The sequence below is a fragment of the Lipotes vexillifer genome, unplaced genomic scaffold (assembly GCF_000442215.2).
Source record: "Lipotes vexillifer unplaced genomic scaffold, Lipotes_vexillifer_v1.1 scaffold628, whole genome shotgun sequence".
NCBI classification, from domain to species: domain Eukaryota; kingdom Metazoa; phylum Chordata; class Mammalia; order Artiodactyla; family Lipotidae; genus Lipotes; species Lipotes vexillifer.
This window is the reverse complement of record NW_006779395.1, coordinates 171,291-190,472: the sequence shown is the minus strand read 5'-3', so window position 1 is coordinate 190,472 and position 19,182 is coordinate 171,291. Positions and strand designations below refer to the sequence as shown.

Genomic DNA, 19,182 nt, shown 5'->3' with positions numbered 1-19,182 from the left:
AGGGGCTTACGATCACATCCAGTACATACGTAGGAGGAGAAAGCGCCTGAGACGAAGGGGAACCAAGATCCTGCACTGTGGCAGAACAAGATGCTCTACGGTTCTTTAAACGATGCCAATCACATCACTGTGCATGATCTGAAGATCTGCAGAGCACAGAAAGCTGCCACCATTTCCAATTAAAATAAATTCCTCAAATGACTTTCATGGGTTCTCTTGCTTCATATTTCATCCTACCCCAAGGAACATCACAGCCACAGGGTAGATGGAATCAGTGGCTGTGCAAATGCTTTTATTATAATGGGCCCTATTCTCTCTGAACCTTTAATTTCCCCAGTGGACTTCCCTTACTTGCCAGCCACAGCTCTGGGCTTTATCTAATTGAAATGAAAGGGGAATGGCACTTGGCTCTGGCACTGAAATGATGGGAAATGATTATCAGGCGGTCGAGACCACGTGCACCTAATGCCTGCCAAGGTCTTCAAAACACAAGAGGAAGAGGTAAGAGGGAGCAGTATCAGGGGACAAGAGGCTAAATAATTCAGAGCTGCTTCATTTATTCTCAAAGGCAAGATGCTCTTATGCACAGAACACAGGCCTGGAGTTGTGGGGTCTACTTGTATTCTCACTCCACTCATTAACATGCTCAATCTGTAGAGAAGAGACTAGCATGAGAATGGAATGCTTAGGAGTCAGTAAGTAGACCTGCCTTTTAAGAAAAGGTGCTGTGGGAGCCCAGGGGAGCAGATATTTCATTCTGCCTGGTGGGGGAGGTGGGGGGATTTTGGCAAAGGGCCCATCTGCTTCGAGTCCTAAAGGCTGGCTGGACTTGCTAACAGAGGAAGGGGGTGGCCCTTGAAACGAATGGACAGCCCCACACAAGGACACCGTGGTGAGAAAGCCCTCAGTCCTCCTGGAGGGAGTCCACAGTGTGAGGGCGGAGGGCACGAGAAGGGGCTGCCAGGGCAGCCAGCATCCAGGCCTGAGAGGATCCCACGTGCTAAGGAGCTGAAATCTCCTCTAAAAGTCAACGATCAGGCATAGAATATTTAAGGAGCAAGGCAACGAGATCCCATCTGCGTCCTTGAAAAGTCATTTTTGGCTGCAGTGTGGAGGATGGATGGTAGAAAAGAGACACAGGAAGCAGGGAGAACAGTTAAGAGGCTACTGCAACAGCCCACGTAAAGCTGGGAAGGTCTAAACCTCAGAGGTAACTGGCTGGTTGTAGGGATGAGGGGGCAGCGTGACCCCAGGCCTGGACAACTGTATGTGTAGTGGGATCACTGCCTATTCATTTCACTTTTGTGTCCTATATATAACGTTGTGTCCTGTATATAACTGCCTAATAGGGAAAACACAAGAAAGCAGTTTGGGGAGGGGGTGTAGAGACTGATGGGCACAGGTCAGGACACGCTGCGTTTCGGGTGAAGTTGGAAATGTGGGTTTCGGGCTGTTGGGACAGCTCTGGGAGGCGGCGGAAGCCCCTCCGTCCAGAGAGGGAAATGCGGAGTGAAGAGAGACAAGAGCCAGGGGCAGAACTGTGGAGAACAGCCAGGAAGAGGAGTTTAAGAGGGACAGAGCAAAGGGCCATCCAGAGAAGCAGGAGCAGAACAGCTGGCCCCACTGGAGCCACACAGGGAGTTTCAAGAACAAGGCGATGGTCAGAGCAAGTGCTCTTAGACGCTACAATGAAAACGCCCCAATATCCTTCTGGGTTTGGCAATACAATTTTTTTTTTTTTCTTTTTTAAGGGAATTTATCAAAACAGTTTCTGTTGGGTGGTAGGGGCCAGAATGCCAGCTTGTAGGCAGCGGGAGAGTAACAGGAAAGGGAACAGTTGATATGAGAAATGCAGACAACTATTTCAAGAAGATTAGCTCTAAGTGGCGAAGACAGGAGGCTCGGTGGAGGATGGGGGAGGAGGATGGGGCCGGGGTCTCTCCTTTCCAGATAGGAAAGACTTGTAACAGGTCAATGAGCTGAAAAGACTCAAATGAGACTCACAGGTTCAAGGGATAGGAGACAAGAGATAAGTGTACCAACGTCACGTATAGGACACAAAAATGAAATGAAGGACTCTTGCCCTTGGGAAGATGCCGACCCAACATGGTCGTTGATAGGCACATATATGAAGGGGAAAAGATGGTGACCAGCATCAGAAAAGCAGCAGAGAGAGAGAGTGCCGTGAGCATTCAGATCCATCTGTGACGCGCACGGAGGTCTGGAGGAGGAAATCTGGGAGCGGTAAAGACAGTCATTCGACTCTAAAGCTGCAGAGGGCCCTGGGAATCATTTCATCCAGTGCTCTCAATGTATAGGTCTGAAGGGAGTAAGTGACTTCACTAAGGACACACAGATGGTTAATGACAGAGTTGGGATCAGAAATCTAAGCTCCCTACTCTTAATCCAGTGCCGATTCCCCCAAACCACATTGCTTCCCCCCAAAATGCCCAACATGGGATTTGGACTTATGAGCCTATGATGATGAACTGCAGGCTTCACTCGCTGCAGGCACCAGACAGACACTCAGTTGAAGGCGCCAGCAATATCCCCTTGGGTGAAAGTAATCTTCCTCTGGCCTCGCATCATGCTGTATCTATGGAGCTTTAAGATGGGTATTACACGAAGACTTGACTCTGGGTTTTCCTGCTGCTGCTGAGAGGATTAGCTCTGATTCTGACCTAAGACTATCCAGGAGGCTCAGGAATGCAGCAGTGGTAGCTACAGCCACTGCAGACTTGAACTTGGTTTCGGTCTTTCTGGGGCTCTGAAGGGGAAAAAAGTCAACCTCACAGAGATCTGGATTGTCAGACCAAGATGAATTCTGAATGGGTGGTCACCCTACTCCAGCGATGCTCTGAAGACAATTTAGATAATGCATGTAAAGCGCCATGACCTTCTTGGAGAGAGGTATTCAATCAGGACTGTATTAAGAATGGCTCATTACCACGAACAGTTCATCTGAGTTACAAATTCCTGATGAGACACAGGACGTAAATGTCAAGGAAGACAAAAAAAAAACACATGGTTTGGAGGAGTCATTCTCATAATGTGTGTCACTTCCTCAAAGTCTCATGATTCCAAGAACTTTGGGAGATTTGTTGAGCAGAGTAGGGAAGTTATTGTAAAGAAAGGGGTATTCTAGTTTAAATGTTCAAATTATAATACAGGGATTCTTTCCCTGTAACAGGAAATGATGTCAAAGATTTGACCCAGTAGGACGCTAAGACCACTCACGCATTCGCTTATTTCTGCTTTGACCAGATGATCTGTTACATGGTGGGAATAATGGGTGAAAAAGAGTTCTGGTCATGGTGGAGTATGTAACATAAGGATGAGACAGACGGACCAGCCGTTTCCCACATGCAGCGTGGGAACTCAGAAGAGACACACCCCACACAGTCAAAGGAACGGCAAGAAGGCATCTCAGCTGAAACCATGGGCAAGTTAGATCTTGAAGGGCGCTAACCAGGACCTGAGTGAAGGGCATTTCAGGGAAGGAACGACAAATTTGAAGGAACAGAGTAAGAGAAACTAAGTCACGTTGTTCCTGAAGAATGATGATGGGACATTCTAACCAACAGAGGAAGCAATCGATGTCGCCAGAGATCATTCACCAAACACAACGTAAATGAAGCATGACAAGACCAACAGTGAGGGATACATTCCTGGATCGGAGAAGTTCAAGTACAGGGAAAACAATGCACATCTCAGTCCTGAATCAAAACTGCCCTGGATCGGCAGCCACAGGCTCATCGCCTTCCTCAAGGACTGAAGGTGACCCCCATGGTGTCAAGAACTGAAGCCTGTCAACAGTGCTTCTGTCATGACGGGGAACTGACGCCTCCGATACCAGAGCTGGAGGGGCCGGAGGTCAGAGGTCTGCACAGTGCTCTGCACTGGATGGGGGGCGTGGGAGGGCAGTCCCAGGCGATGGCAGCAAAAGGAGGAAGGGCCCGAGAACTTGGCCGTCACCCTTCCAATCTCTTAACGTCCCACCAGATGCAAGGGACCCTCAGAGTTGAGGGTTGGGGCTGGATCCCTCCTCCTTCTGTCTATGGCGAGTGAGCACATCCTCTTCAAGAATTCTCCCAAGGAGTCTCCTAAGAGGCATGTTATTTTTTAAATTAATTTTTATTGGAGTATAGTTGATTTACAATGTTGTGTTAGTTTCAGGTGTACAGCAAAGTGAATCAGTTACACATACACGTATATCCACTCTTTTTCAGATTCTTTTCCCATATAGGTCATTACAGAGTACTGAGCAGAGTTCCCTGTGCTATACAGTAGGTCCTTATTAGTGATCTATTTTATATATAGTACTGTGTATATGTCAATCCCAATCTCCCAATTTATCCCTCCCCCCGCTTTCCCCCTTGGTAACCGTAAGTTTGTTTTCTACATCTATAACTCTGTTTTGTAGGTAAGTTAATAGGTACTTTTTTTTTTAGATTCCACATATAAGTGATATCACATGATATTTGTCTTTCTCTGACTTACTTCACTCAGTATGACAATCTCTAGGTCCATCCATGTCACTGCAAATGGCAGTATTTCATTCTTTTTTATGGCTGAGTAATATTCCGTTGTATATATGTTAAGAGGCATGTTAATTATACTGAGGCTGCATTATTAATGCGGTTAATTATACTGATACTGTTTAACTCCAGCCATCACCAATGGATGAGTTAACCACCTTTAACCTGAGACTCCATCATCACACTGGATCAGCTGGGTCTGAAAAAAGCTTCACTGGTCTGTATTGTCATGATTTGTCTACTTGGTCAGAGGAGTCTAGGCATTTTATAACCTCCGGCCTGTGACACTGACAGGGTAGCTTCCCTGAGGGCTGGAGAAACAGCAGCAGTGAGTCTGAGACTTGAGTTCAACTCAGCTGCCCTTGGAGCGAACTTCGACCACAACAGGGCTCCGGTTGTCTTACACCAGGCTCCCCTATGGCAGAGAGCCTGTCCCAGGGAGGCAAAATCAAGTGTTTTGGAAACAGATCCTGGTTCCTGGCAGTACATTTGACTTAACAGAGTTCATCAAGTTTATGTTTCAATGAAGAAAGCCTTCCAAACCCATTTCCTTGAAGATTTCTTTGTACATGAATTTCTTTTGCATTTTATTACAGAACAATGACATCTTGCCTCATGTTCAACAGTAGGGTACTGGGTAACTTGTTGGTTTCTATTTAGCCCTACTTATTTAAAGGCAAGTGAAATCTATAAAATAGATAAACAACAAGGATTTACTGTATAGCACAGGGAACTATATTCAATATTTTGCAATAAATTATACTGGAAAAGAATAAAAAAGGAATATAAATACATACATATATATGTATAACCAAATCACTTTGCTATACACCTGAAACTAACACAATATTGTAAATCAACTACACTTCAATTAAACAAACAAAAAGCAAAGGAAATCTAATGAAAGGGGGAATTGCAAGAGCTCCCTCCCTCCCTCTGGGGCGGGTACTGGAGTCAAGTAGCTTCCGGAGAAATCGGTGGTTTACTTCCCCTTACATCTGTGTATTCAGTTTCGATCACATGCTTAGGGCACTGTGACTACAGCTGACTGAGCTGCTGTTTCTCGGGGGTCTGATTAGGGTCTCACCATATGCAGGCCACTCCTCTCTGGCTCGGGCTGGTTTTCATCCCACACCTCCTCTCTCGTGGAGAGCTGTGAGTGTCGGAGGGCACCAGCCTCCAGCACCAAGCCTCACCCTTTATCCTGCCTCCTAATGATGAGTGAGTGGCCTCTGGCCCTCTTTCTGCTTCTCCGCCACATACACGTGGGGTCCCAGAATTGAGTTCCCTTATTGTTGATAGGACCTGCTGCTTCTCACTCCTGAATGCGTTTACCTTGGATGCGTGACCCAGGGGCCTGGCTGTGGCTCAAGGAAATGACGGTGAGGACACAGCTGTGGGGCAAAGGCATCCCCCAAAGCCTGTGGGGGTGACAGCACGTGGAGGGAGCTGCAGAGGCCCCGTTACGAGTCCCGTCACATCCCAGCGACAGAGACGCTGCTGGGCCACAAGCACCAGCAGCCACGAATCAGGTTCTCTGGAGTCGCACAGTCTACCAAGTCAGCGAGATTTCTCCAGATCTCTCTGCCTTAATCCTGTGATGGCTACGGGGGCGATTCTGAGTTGAAATAGCCAGTGTTAAGTTAAGCCAGGTGGAGGCCGGAAGATAGAAGACCCAGGCGAAGGTGAGTTGGCCGGTTTCTCACACACAGGAGAACGCATGTTGAAACTTGTTTAACTCCAGCTATCACTGATGGATGAGTTAACCACCTTTAACGTGAGACTCAATAAAAACAAGCCATTTTTAACCTGAAATGGGTTTTACAGCGTCACTGTTACGCACATCATTATTAAACCCATCCTGACACCTAGAACGAGCAGCCGTGATGGCACATGCTATAAGCTTACTGCCCATAAAATATTTAAAGGGAGAAACAGAGGGGGAGGGAAGAAGTGGATGCACGAAAGAGCCACCTGCCAACCAAAGGAGAAAATGAACGGACTCCAGCCAGGAGGAGACGAACTGGGATTTTCCTTTTGCTCCCTGACAATGCAGATGTGACGCATGCAGAAGATACTTGGTATCTTGCTGGAGAGCGGACTGTGAGATACCAAAGGCACCCATGCTTCCTGGATTTTTCTCAAAAAAGTTTTGTAAACGGGCAAAAATAAGTTTCAAAAGAACTGCCACCAACTGGATGCATGCCATCCCCCGAAAGGAAAGCGTGTGTCTTGTGAAGGGATCTTCTATGACCATAAGGTACTCCCAGAGCTACAGAGGCCCCCCTACCTCTCTAGGTAGGAAATTCTGCCATTTCCGTCACTGTCTTTTATGCTCTGCGTAAAGGAGACTGGGAAGAAACAAAGGGAGTTTTAGGAAGGTTGACTTATCGTATTGAATGAGGACTTCTGAATTTCTCTCATTTTTGAAAATGGTGACATCGCTAAACTTGCAAAAGCATCTTTAATAGAGTGACGCCTCTGAACGAATAGAGATGACAAAAGTCATGTGTTGGATGGGTCTAAACCAGCTTTCATCATCGGGACGAAGCTGGTTTTGGAGCTCACTGCCACACTTGTTAAGTGAAGTGGAGAATTTAGGCAATTTTGGTGAAAACTGAGGAAATCTTCCCTGTGCTCTCAATTTTCCTGTGCTAATAGATAAGCACTGCTGTAGGCTCTTTATGTATGCTAACTAATTTAATTCTCACAACAGCCCTGAGATAGATGTGAATGAGGAACTTAAGGGGTGGGGGAAGGTGGGGGGAGAGGGAAAGAAGGAAGGAGACGGAGAGAGATTAAAGAACTTGCCTAAGGCATACAGGAAGTCAGCAGTGGAGCCGGGATTCGTGGGACTGTCTTGGGCTGGAGCATAAAGCCCCAGCCACTCCTCCACACCGACCCTACCCCTAGCATATCCTAGCTGTGCTGTGAAATGGTGGTTTCTAAGAACCGAGAGCATTACCAAAATGCCTTTTCCATACTAGACCATCTCAATCTATAGGGTACCTTCCAATTAGAAACTTATATATGAATGTGTGTAGCATACATGTGTACGTGTATATGTTTTTATGTATTTCACTTGCACATATGAAATACATATTTTAAAAGCTTATTTAAATGAAAAAAACAACAACAAAAAACCCAGTTCACCTATTTTTCCCACCCCTCACCCCCTGCCTCTGGAAACCCCCTATCTATTCTCTGTATCTATGAGCTTTTTTTTTTTTTTTTTAATTTTTAGATTTCACATATAAGGGAGATCATACAGTATTTGTCTGACTTATTTCACTTAGCACAATATCTTCAGGGTCCATCATGTTGCCCCAAGGAAAGATTTCATTTTTTTAATGGCTGAATAATATTTCATTATATGGTATATGTGTGTGTGTGTATGTGTGTGTATATATATATACACACACATATATATATATATATATATATACATATACATACATATTTACATATGAAACAACTTCTTTATCCATTCATTCACCCAACCCTTAGGTTGCTTCCATATCTTGGCTACTGTAACTAATGCTGCAGTGAAACATGGGGGTGCAGGTATCTTTTTCGAGTTAATGTTTTTGTTTCTTTCAGATAAATACCTAGAAGTAGAATTGATGTATCATATGGTAGTTCTATTTTTAATTTTTTGAGGAACCTCCACATTATTTTTCACACTGGCTGCACATAGTGGCTGCATCAATTCACATTCCCACCAACAGTGGACAAAGGTTCCCTTTTTTCCACATCCTCACCAACACTTGTTATTTCTTGTTTTTTTGGTAAGAGCCATTCTAACAGGTGAGGTGATAGCTCACTGTGGTTTTGATTTGCAACTCCCTGAAGAATAGTGATGCTGAGTATCCTTTCATGTGCCTGTTGGCCATCTGTATGTCTTCTTAGGAAAAATGTCTATTCAGATCTTCTGCCCATTTTTTAATCAGACTTTTTTTTTTTGCTACTGAGTTTATGAGTTCTCTGTATATTCTGGATATTAATCCCTTGGATATATGATTTGCAAATATTTTCTCCCATTCAGTAGGTTGCCTTTTTGTTTTGTTGATAGTTTCTTTTGCTGTGCAGGAGCTTTTTTCAGCGTGATGTAGGCTCACTCATTTATTTCTGCTTTTCTTGCCTTTGCTTTTGGTGTCAGTATCCAAAAAATCATCATCAAGAGCTATGTCAAGGATCTTGCTACCTATGTTTTCTTCTAGGAGTTTTATAGTTTCAGGCCTTATGTTAAAATCTTTCATCCATTTTGTTAATTTCTGTGTATGGTGTAAGACGGTGGTCTAGTTTCAGTTTTGGCATGTGGCTGTCCAGTTTTCCCAATACCATTTATTGAAGAGATTGTCCTTTCCCCATTGTACATTCTTGGCTCCTCTGCTGTAAATTAATTGACCATATATGTGTGGGTTTATTTCTGGAGTCTCTATTCTGTTCCATTGATCTATGTGTCTGTCTTTATGCCAATCCCATAGTCTTTTGATTACCTCAGCTTTGTAATATACTTTGAAATAAGGGGCATGTTGCCTCCAGCTTTGTTCTTTCTCAAGATTGCTTTGCCTATTTGGGGTCTTTTGTGGTTCCATACAAATTTTAAGACTGTGTGTTCTGTTTCTGTGAAAATTATCATTGGAATTTTGATAGGGATTGTACTGAATCTGTAGATTGCCTTGGGTAGTATGGACATTTTAACAACATTAATTCTTCCAATCCATGAGCACAGAATACCTTTCCAATTATTTATGTCTTCTTCCATTTCTTTCATTAATGTCCTGTAGTTTTCTATATACACGTCTTTCACCTCCTTGGTTAAATTTATGACTAGGTATTTTATTATTTTTGGTGCAACTGTAAATGGGACTGTTTTCTTAATTTCTCTTTCTGATATTTCATTACTAGTGAAGAGAAACACCACAGATTATTGTGTATTCATTTTGAATCTTGCAACTTTACTGATTTTGCTCATTAGACCTAACAGTTTTTTGATGGAGTCCAGGGTTTTCTCTATATAATATCATATCATCTGCAAATAGTAAGAGTTTTTATGAAAAAAATGAAGATAACTTAAGGGACTTACAGGATAACAAAAGGACTAACATTCACATTCTAGGTGATCCCAGAAGGAGAACAGAGAGACAAAGGGGCAGAACTATTATTTAAAGAAATAATGGCTAAAAGCTTCCCTAACCTGGGGATGGAAACAGACATCCAGATTCAGGAAGCCTGGAGAGTTGCAAATAAGATTAACTCAAAGAGAGCCACACAAAGGCACTTTATAATTAAAATGTCAAAAGTTAAAGACAAGGAGAGGCTATTAAAAGCAGCAAGAGAGAAACAACTTGCTATGTACAAGGGAGCCCCCATAAGACTATCAGCAGATTTTTCAGCAGAAACATTGCAGGCCATAAGTGAGTGGCACAATATATTCAAAGTGATGAGAGGAAAAACAAAAACAAAAAAACTTCCAACCAAGACTACTCAACCCAGCAAAGTTATCATTCAGAATTGAAACAGAGATAAAGAATTTTCCAGACAAGCAGAAACCAACTGAATTCAACAATACATTAAAAAGGCCAAACACCATGATCAAATGGGATTTATTCCAGGGATGCAAGGATGGTTCGACATCTGCAAATCAGTCAATGTGATACACCATATTAACAAAATGAAGGGTAAAAATCGTATGATCACCTCAGTAGATGCAGAAAAAGTATTTGACAAAATTCAACATCAATTTATGATTAAAAAACTCTCAATAAAGTGGGTACAGAGGGAATGCACCTCAATATAATAAAGGCCATACATGACAAGCCCACAGGTAACATCATACTGAACAGTGAAAAACGGAAAGCCTTTCCTCTAAGGTCAGGAACAAGACAAGGATGCTCACTCTTGCCACTTCCATTCAACATAGTACTGGAAGTCCTGGCAAGAGAAATGAGGCCAGAAAAAGAAAGAAATGACATCCAGATTGGAAAAGAGGAAGTAAAATATTTTAAATTAGCCTCAGAACAAAAAAGATTGTCTAGATTTTCTCTATGAAAAAGGAAGGAAAGAAAACTTACAAGCCTGCCACGATTCAAAGAAAAAACAGCCGTATAGCTGCATTAGGAAAGTATAGCTCCAATCTATGTGCCATTTGACCACAAGGGAACTATATGCACTAATCCAGAGAGATTAAATGCTAGTTTTTCTACAATCCCTTCAGGCCACTTAAAATAGACGTGTAAAATGGAATTAGACTCTGAGGTTTGTTTCATGGGCCAAGTTATCCAAAATGTTCTATACCTATGTTGATGAGAAACAAATTGATAACAAGCAAAATTAGCTGTCAGTTATTCTACGAGAGGAGAATAAGAGTTTTGAATCACTGACATTAACTGATCCTACATTTTGTGGTTTCTTCACAAAAAAAGTGTTAGTGCAAAAAAGTACACTGGTATCTATAAAATCAATCAAAGTGTAGACCACTTATTGGATAAGTCAGCATTTACAACAACAGGCATCAGTAATTTGGCTTTATGCTAACTGACGGGATTGTACAATGCCTGTTTATTTGAATACTGCTTTGGAAATTCTGGATGACACTGAGTAGACAGTCGCCTTCTGAAGATGCAGATTCCTTGGTGGAAGCAGTGTATGGGATTCATCTATGCCTTGAGTCACAGTACTATTCCAAATTGCTCCTCTGTACATCTCTATTAACTAAGTTAACAGAGTACGTGCACAGAAAACTTTCAACCAATATTTGCTGACGTATATTTTTATAAAAGTGACCAAAGCAAAGAATAAAAGGGGATTTGAATATGACAATAACAAAGAAACGTAAGTGATCCTTTATCTTCCCATGGCAAATCACAACCAGGGGGGAAAAGCCTAGAGTGGAAATAAATTACTATTTCTTCCTAATAGCCATTGATACATGTGACATGCTTAAAGCACTGCCTGCATAATATGTGCCCAGCAAAGTTATCATTATCATTGTCATTATTATTTTACAAAGCAAAAGGATTTCCCTGAGGGAAAAAGGAAAAGGTCCCATTCAAAAGCTGAGAGAACATACTAGAGGGAACAGCCTTTCTTGGTCACATGCGAAGTATACAGATAATACTGCTCCCGGCTTTTTCCATATATACTAACAACCCAGTGAGGGAAAACAACCTACAGAACCCAGAATTATATGTCTGCTTTTGGCTTCTCAGGCTCCAAAGGCAGCCTTTTTTTTTTTTTTTTTGCTGTAATGACACTAGCTATTTACATTTCTGTTACAATCGGGTGGTACATTAGAGGGGAGAAGTCAAGCAGTGAAACCATTTAGCCCTGGCAAAAAAAAAATAAAATAAATAAAATAAAATATTGCAGGAAAATTAGATTACTCTGGGTGGAATTCTAAGAGGGGAGTTGGAGTCTGTTATGGTGATTAAGTCATCATTTCTGACAGATTACTCTAATCGGCTGTCAAACAGCATTCCCCAACCCCATCTGTAACTTGGCGTCCTCGCTACTCAGCCTATGTTACCTTCTGTATGTAAAACACATACAAACAAGAGGAGGTACGGCCCGGCATTTACCACACTCATTAGCTATAATTCGGTTCTGTGTTTTCAAACTAAATAATAACACGAGCTTCCATTTTGCTTTATTTATTCTTAAAATGAGAAGAAAAATGAATAGGCTCAAAACAGGAGGCGTGGAACTTGAATGAAAAATCGTTGTCATAACAAAAAGCAAGCGTAAGGCTTTTCGAAGCATTGCTATTTAAGAAGAATGTTAATCCTTTATTAGTTTAATTTTTCTTGGAACTACTATACTACTTAGAGAGGTAAATCTATGACACTTTTTAAACCTCTAGTCAGATTTGGTGCCTAATTAGCTGTGATTTCAGTAGAAGGTATTATTACTGTGTTTAGCAGTATTATTGTAAACAGAAAGCAATTTCTTTGATAAGATTTTGGTTCTTCCCTCTGTCACTGCATCTTTGGGATAGAATAAATAAATGATCCAATTAGTTGAGCTCCCAAATAAATATGGTGAAAAGCAAAGCGAAACTAGTTAAAACTGAATGACAGTATTTAGCTTTTCTGGAATCCTCTGTTTAGATCTACCTGTTTTAACGACAGAAGACTGGAGGATCTAGAACTACTTTGAAAATGGAGGTAAGTGGAAAGACTTAATGTAAGAAGAGGTGTGTAGGATTACAGCGCTGCTCAGGCAATGCTATGACAATCACAAGCGCAGCAGAAGACCACACAAGGATTCTGGGTGACGCTTAGAGTATAACCACTCCTGATTAATAAGCCAAAATTTACAATATACAGATATCCTTTCTACCCATGATTTCATTCTGATTGTGGAACTGTCTTCCAAAATCAACGATGGATGCTCCAAGAGTTATTCTTCCAGATGTTACCCAGATGTTACATTAGACACGCTCTCTAATTGAGTCAGGAAAATACACACTGAAATAACAGTGCCTGACCTGGCCACGGAGGAGTGATTTAATGATCTGGTATTTCCCTTACATTTCCCATACGATGGTTCTTCAGGCCACAAACTTAGTATAACCTCGTATTTTAAGACAAATGAGTCTGGTTTAAACATAAACGGTCCTTTTGACGTTAGCCTCGACCCATCATGACCACCTTTGGGCTCAGCTCGCACACGGCCTTGGCCGAAACCAGAGCCCAGCCCGCTGGGCTCATGATGCCTCCCCCTCCCCAACGCTGGCTGTTTCCAGACGGTCACCATTACCCAGTTCTCAACACCCTGTGAACTGGGGGGAAGCACGGCCTGCAGACTGGAGAGCGGATGGCACCGCCCCTCCCCTCGCTGACCTGCACTCTGGGTGCAGATGCCCGTTTTGTTTAACCGGCCCTTCTGCCTGGGCCCACAGGGCCTGCAGACTCCTAGTATCCAGTTCGGAATCTTAGCCAAGCTGGGAGGCTGTTTCCTCCCCCGATCTCTCCACCCCCTTCCCAGGACTCAACTCAGTTCCTAACAACTCCTGGTACTGCTTCCTAGGATTATCTCTACTCAATTCCAGCCACACCCCTGCCTCGTCCCCATAGGAAATATCCTTTGGACAGTGAAAACTGCCCACATTGCACTTGGGTTTCGGTCATTCACTGGAAGCATTGGTGCTGGGCTGAACTTGGTGCTAAAGAAGCATCATCTCAGGGATGGGAGCAGCCTCCGGGTCTGCGTTTCCAGACCCCTCATGGAACCAATACCCCGGCTAAACTGGCTTACTTTTCTGCCTCTTGGAATTCTGTCTTTAGATCTGTCTCCACCAAATTTCTTTTTCACTCCAGCTCACTCAGATTCCTGCAGTGGTCTCCATGCACTCTGGTCCTTATCTCCCAGACCATCATACACACTGCTGCCTTATTTAATGTGACGAAAAAGCAGGTGTAATCATGTCTCTGTCCTGTTCAAAAACTTTCAATTATCTACCAAATTAAATTCCAGCTCCTTGGCCTGTCTTTCAAGGAACTCCATGCTTTGCCCCCAAATTACCTTTTCAGGCTTACTTCATCATTGCTCTACATTTCCCTTCTCTTCCACTCAAACTGGAGAACTCCCTCTTCCTGGTACTTCTGCCATAGGCTCACCCACAAAAAGGCATCATGACCCTTCCCGTGCATCTACACAGAGTATTTTCCTTGACAATATAACCGCTTCACATCTGTTACACAGAAACACCGATATGTCAAGTTATTAGGTTGATCATGTGAAACTGCCATTTTTGTAGATTGACAATGGTTGAATGGTGACAGTTTCATACAGTGCAACCTCATATTGCATAGCAAGGAACTGTATTACCTTCATCTCAGATGACTCATAAGAAGCCCTAAACATTCAGTTTATGTGGGCTACCTCCTTTGTCAGGCTTGGAGAGCTTTCCAGTAATTCATCTGTAATATTTACAAACTGTATGAGTTCAACTAAACATCAACTTGATGATGTAAAATAATACTACCCTCTAAACCAACCGTGGAGTTGATGGGCAGTTCATGTGCAACCCAAGACAGTTTTTATCTACTCTTAGTAGCTTGTTAAGATCAGCAATGTTTTATCCAGTAATCTCCAGTTTCCTTTCAACTCTAAGGCAAACCAAAACCACCACCACAACGCCCCTCTAACAAGCAAATCTTTAAAACCTCTGGTTCAAAATTAACTCAGAATATGTAAGCCAACTGTATTTTATCTTGAACCTTCTGACAGGGTAGAGGCGTTTCATCCAATCAACAGAAAAGCACCACTGAACTCTGTATTCTAATGCTGCTGCTGCAGCTTAGTTTCCAAGTTCTGAGTTGTCTGAGGTGCTTTACCAGCCACGTTTATTAATTAGTGTCTAACATTTCCATCTCCTGCAAGTTGCAACCTCTCATAAAAAATGCATGATTTGGTTGGCTTAGGAATGACAACTTCATTTACAACAGACAAATACCACACCTCACTCAGCAGCCTCTTCCCATTTATTTATTTAACTACCTCCATGGCCTTTGGGATTGGTACTGACTAAGTGAAGGAAAGGAGACAACTAGTGTAATTTTCCTTTCTTAATGATGTTTAAGCAAAAATGATTAAATCTCTCTCTCTTTTTTTAAACAAAGGAGAACTGGCTAAAAAAAATTCCCTACTAAAAATAGATGGCAAGTCTGAAAAAATGCCTTAAGGGCTATTTCATATTACCCATGTTTAAAATGCAAATCCATTAAACATCTGAGCAAGACATATGATATTGTTTTTAGCAGCTATATTTATTCATCTCATCTTCTGCCGTGGTACTAAACTTTGGTTGATATTTTGCCAAATGAAGATCTATCCTCCAGCGCTGCTAATTCTTTATGAGTTTGAGCTTAATATCACTGTCTCGTTTTGATTTCCACCTTCTGTTCTAATGTGCGAGGTCATTTACCAACTTTGGAAATTACTTGTTGGCAGAGCTTAGGGAAATTAAGACAGTTCGATTGTTCTATAAATACCTTACCCTGAAGCTCAGTCTTCTAGAGATCAAATTCAAGGCTTGGGCCTTTCAATATAGGGCATGTGACCAAAGTTTAAATGGCAAAGGTAAACTTAGAAAGGGGGTCCATGAGACAAGAATATGGGAGAAATTTATCCTAAGAGAATCAAGTAAGAACCCTTCACTGACACTCGATCTGAAATGGCAAATCTACTTTGATGGTTTCTTACTTCTCCGGACGTGCTGTACTGAATGAGGGTCTGGGAAACCCAGGCTGCTTTATGTTTGTTTTGTAGTGGGAAGAACACCTCAGAATCCTAAGGTCTGGGTTTGAACCTTGGCTTTGCCAATGCCAAGTACCTACAGTCAAACCACTTGGCCTCTTTAAGCCCCAGGAAACTCATATTCGAAGCAAGGATCATATCAGAAAACTCACTGCGTGGCTGAGTCCATGTCTCACCCTGTGCTTCTAGTTTGTAGGGCAGGGGGTCTACGTGACCCAAAGGATTGCGACAGACAACCAAAGAGCTGAGACTACACACCCCTCTCCTACTTGCACCGCACTAGTCTTTAAAGAACTCTTGAGACTGTTTGATATTGTGAATGTCTATGAATAAAAGCTACCTCCTTGGGAATTCATTTACCCAACAAACATTGGTGGAGCTGGCGCCCATGGCACGAGGCATCACAGTGGCCTCTGAGAACATTCCTTCTCCAGGAATCTGGAGCTGTGTGTAGGGGAGACTGATACGCAAGCCGTCAGGGGAACAGAATACAGCAGGTGGGAGGGTGAATTTCAGCACAGTCCACAGTGGATCACAAGGCAGGAGTATTTACTTCTACCTTCCGGTAAGCCTGAGACTGTGTTCTTACAGTGGGAACACAGTGTGTAAACAGAAGCCAAAGGCAGAGGAAGGGACACGGTTCGGAGTTCCCATCTCACCCTCAAGACTCAGCAGTTATGTGTGTCCATTTTTTTTCTGCCAGAAGACACAACACAGCGATGTTCACACACTCCCAGAGCGGCTGAGGGAAATCTGTAGCCCCCAGCGTCCTGAAGGTAATTCCACCCATCCGCTCGCCATCAGGAAAGCACTTGGAAGACTAATGAGTGTAGTTCTTAGAGGGATAACTTCAAAAATTCCCCTAAGCTCTTCTGTGCTTTTATTAGCTGCGATGACAACGGATAAGGCCCAGTTGATGAAGAGGGCAAAATTCCAGAGCTGCTTCTCAGGTAGAACACAGATTTCCTCACTAATTAGAAATGGGGTCCAGGAAAGGGCGGGGGACAGGAAGGAGAGAACTTGAGAATGATTTCAGCTACTTGTCTTGGTTGGACCGCCCATCCACGTAGGTGACACACGAAGAGGGCCTGGCTTGTGGAGGGGAGAGGATTTCAGTTTTGGAATTTCCTGTGGGTCACCTGGATGGAACTTTCCGATTACAGACACCCAATGTCCAGGTTTGGGGCTAGGCAGAAGAGTCTTATGTCAAGGTCAAGATTTGGGATCCAGTAGCCTACAGGAGGTAGAGGAAAGCCATGAGAACGTGCGACAGTGGGGGAAAACGACCCTAGGGTGTAGTGATGTCTAAGGCGTAGTCCCTTGCTTGCCATCGTTAGGAAGAACGTATGCTTTCATAAGTGTGTTGTTAATAATTTCTCTTCATCGTGTGATGAGGAACTGGGAAGGCACGCGGCTTGAGATGCCTTTCCATTCTCGTTTACACTCAGCTCTGCTCTGATCCAGTTTCTTCAATGTTCCAAGCTTTAGGCCAGATGCAGCCTCTCCTTTCGTTTTTTTTTCCCCCCAATTTTTTTATTGTGGTAAAATACAAAGAACATAAATTTTCCATATTGATTATTTTAAAGTCTACAGTTAAGTAATATTAAATACATTCATAATGTTGTGCCATCATCCGTCTCCAGAACTCTTTCATCTTGTAAAATAGCCTCTCCTTTCAGAAATCAGTATTGGGCCTAGCCAGCTGGTGTATCTTTTTTCTTTCATTATTTAGAATTTTGTTAAAGTCGCAGCTAAATTTCCTCGTTCCCAGTAAAGCTTTTAAAAGTTACCTAACTGGAAATACTGAATATCTATCTGCATTTCCATAAAACTCAAAGAGCCTATCATGTTTAGAGGAGAGAGTCAAGATAAAATGCTGACGAATACGCCCCAAGAATCCAAACTATAACATCTGTCCCACCAAATGCTGCCAAAGAGACTGAAGGTCACCGTTCATACGAGACCTTGGGATGCTATTCTGGGAGCTGGGCACCTGGCACAGTCGCCTTTGAAAGACCTGCGTCCTACTGGAGCCCTGACTTGTATGCAGTGTGTTCTCTTCCCATCCGTGACTGTGAGTGGCTTTCACCTGTGATGCAAATGATGAAGAATACAAGGGTGTGTCCCTAAAGTCAATACAAAGAACTTCTCCTTGACCTACCTCATCGGGGCACCTCTCAGGAGGTGTGACCAGACTGTCTCAAGGATTGAAACCTCCTCAGCATTGTTTTCCTCTCCTTCCCAAAGGATAAGAGAAGTTCACGGTTAGTCAACTGGGTTACTGGCTTCTTTCCAAGACCAAGGGTGAGGGGGCTCAACTCATGGGACTCAGGGAGCAGTGAGCACCGGTGAGAAAACAGTAAGGGGTCATGAACCTCCAAACTGCCTAATGAAGAAGCAGAAGCTGGGTTTTTTTTTGTTTTTAGCTCAAATCTATTAATCCAGCTCTGATCAGACTGAAATATAAAGATGGGTAGAGGAAGGTGAGCGTGAAAGAGCATGTATCAACTGTATACACACCCAGCTGGTGGGAGTTCTTATTCAAGAGCTAGTCAGTTGCCTGGGCTAAACACAAACAGCACAAGGTGTGTGTGGCAGGTCCAGAGGAAGCCTGGTGGTTTTCCTCTTGCATCGCGTGTTCTCCTTCTGGGTCGCCTTTTCCGTTCAGGTCTAATACACCGCCAGCAGGTGTTGCACCCGACCCTTCTTCCTCTGGGCACCTCCAGTCCTGTCCCAACCTGCTTCCCTTCCTGCCTCGCTCCTCTCTCCACTCTCGACCGCTTCTTTGGCCAACTTCGGGAAAGGCTGGCCGTGGGTTTCATTTTACGTAGCAACAAGTGACCCTGTGCGTACAGACTGCTGCTATCTAGGATGTTTGAGGATTAGGAATAAGCCCAAATGTGAAAGATGTCTCCAGATTTGTAAGAAGTATGGATGGAAAACAAGAACTCACTCAAGAGGAAATCTCACAATGACTCTGTAGGGCAGGTGACCTTCCTTTTAAGCCTCCCAACTGTAGAAACGTACAGGTACACCAAGGTACATAAAGCACCTCTTACAGGGCAGATGACCTTCCTTTTAAGCCTCCCAACTGCAGAAACGTACAGGTACACCAAGGTACATAAAGCACCTCTTATTAGGAGACAGGAGACAGTCTACTCTACCCTAGCGTTCGGGTGGTGGTTACACTTTCTTTGCCTCTCAGGCTTATCAAGAGAAACAGCAGAGCAAGCACTCTGCCTTCCTGGGAAGGCATTTCAAGTCCACGAATGATGAAGCAGCAGGGATTCTACGAGACTACGGTTCCTGCGAGGTGGGGCCGGGCTGCCGAGTATTACAGATTAACTCTTTGTGGCAGAAACCGCTGTTCTTGCTTCAG

General features: G+C 43.3%; 1 protein-coding gene across 4 annotated transcripts in view; it reads right to left on the bottom strand.

The window, feature by feature from the left end:
* The window catches only part of CELF2 (CUGBP Elav-like family member 2), a 165,539-nt gene that overhangs the window by 81,106 nt on the left and 65,251 nt on the right, over positions 1-19,182 (bottom strand). The window lies entirely within an intron of this gene.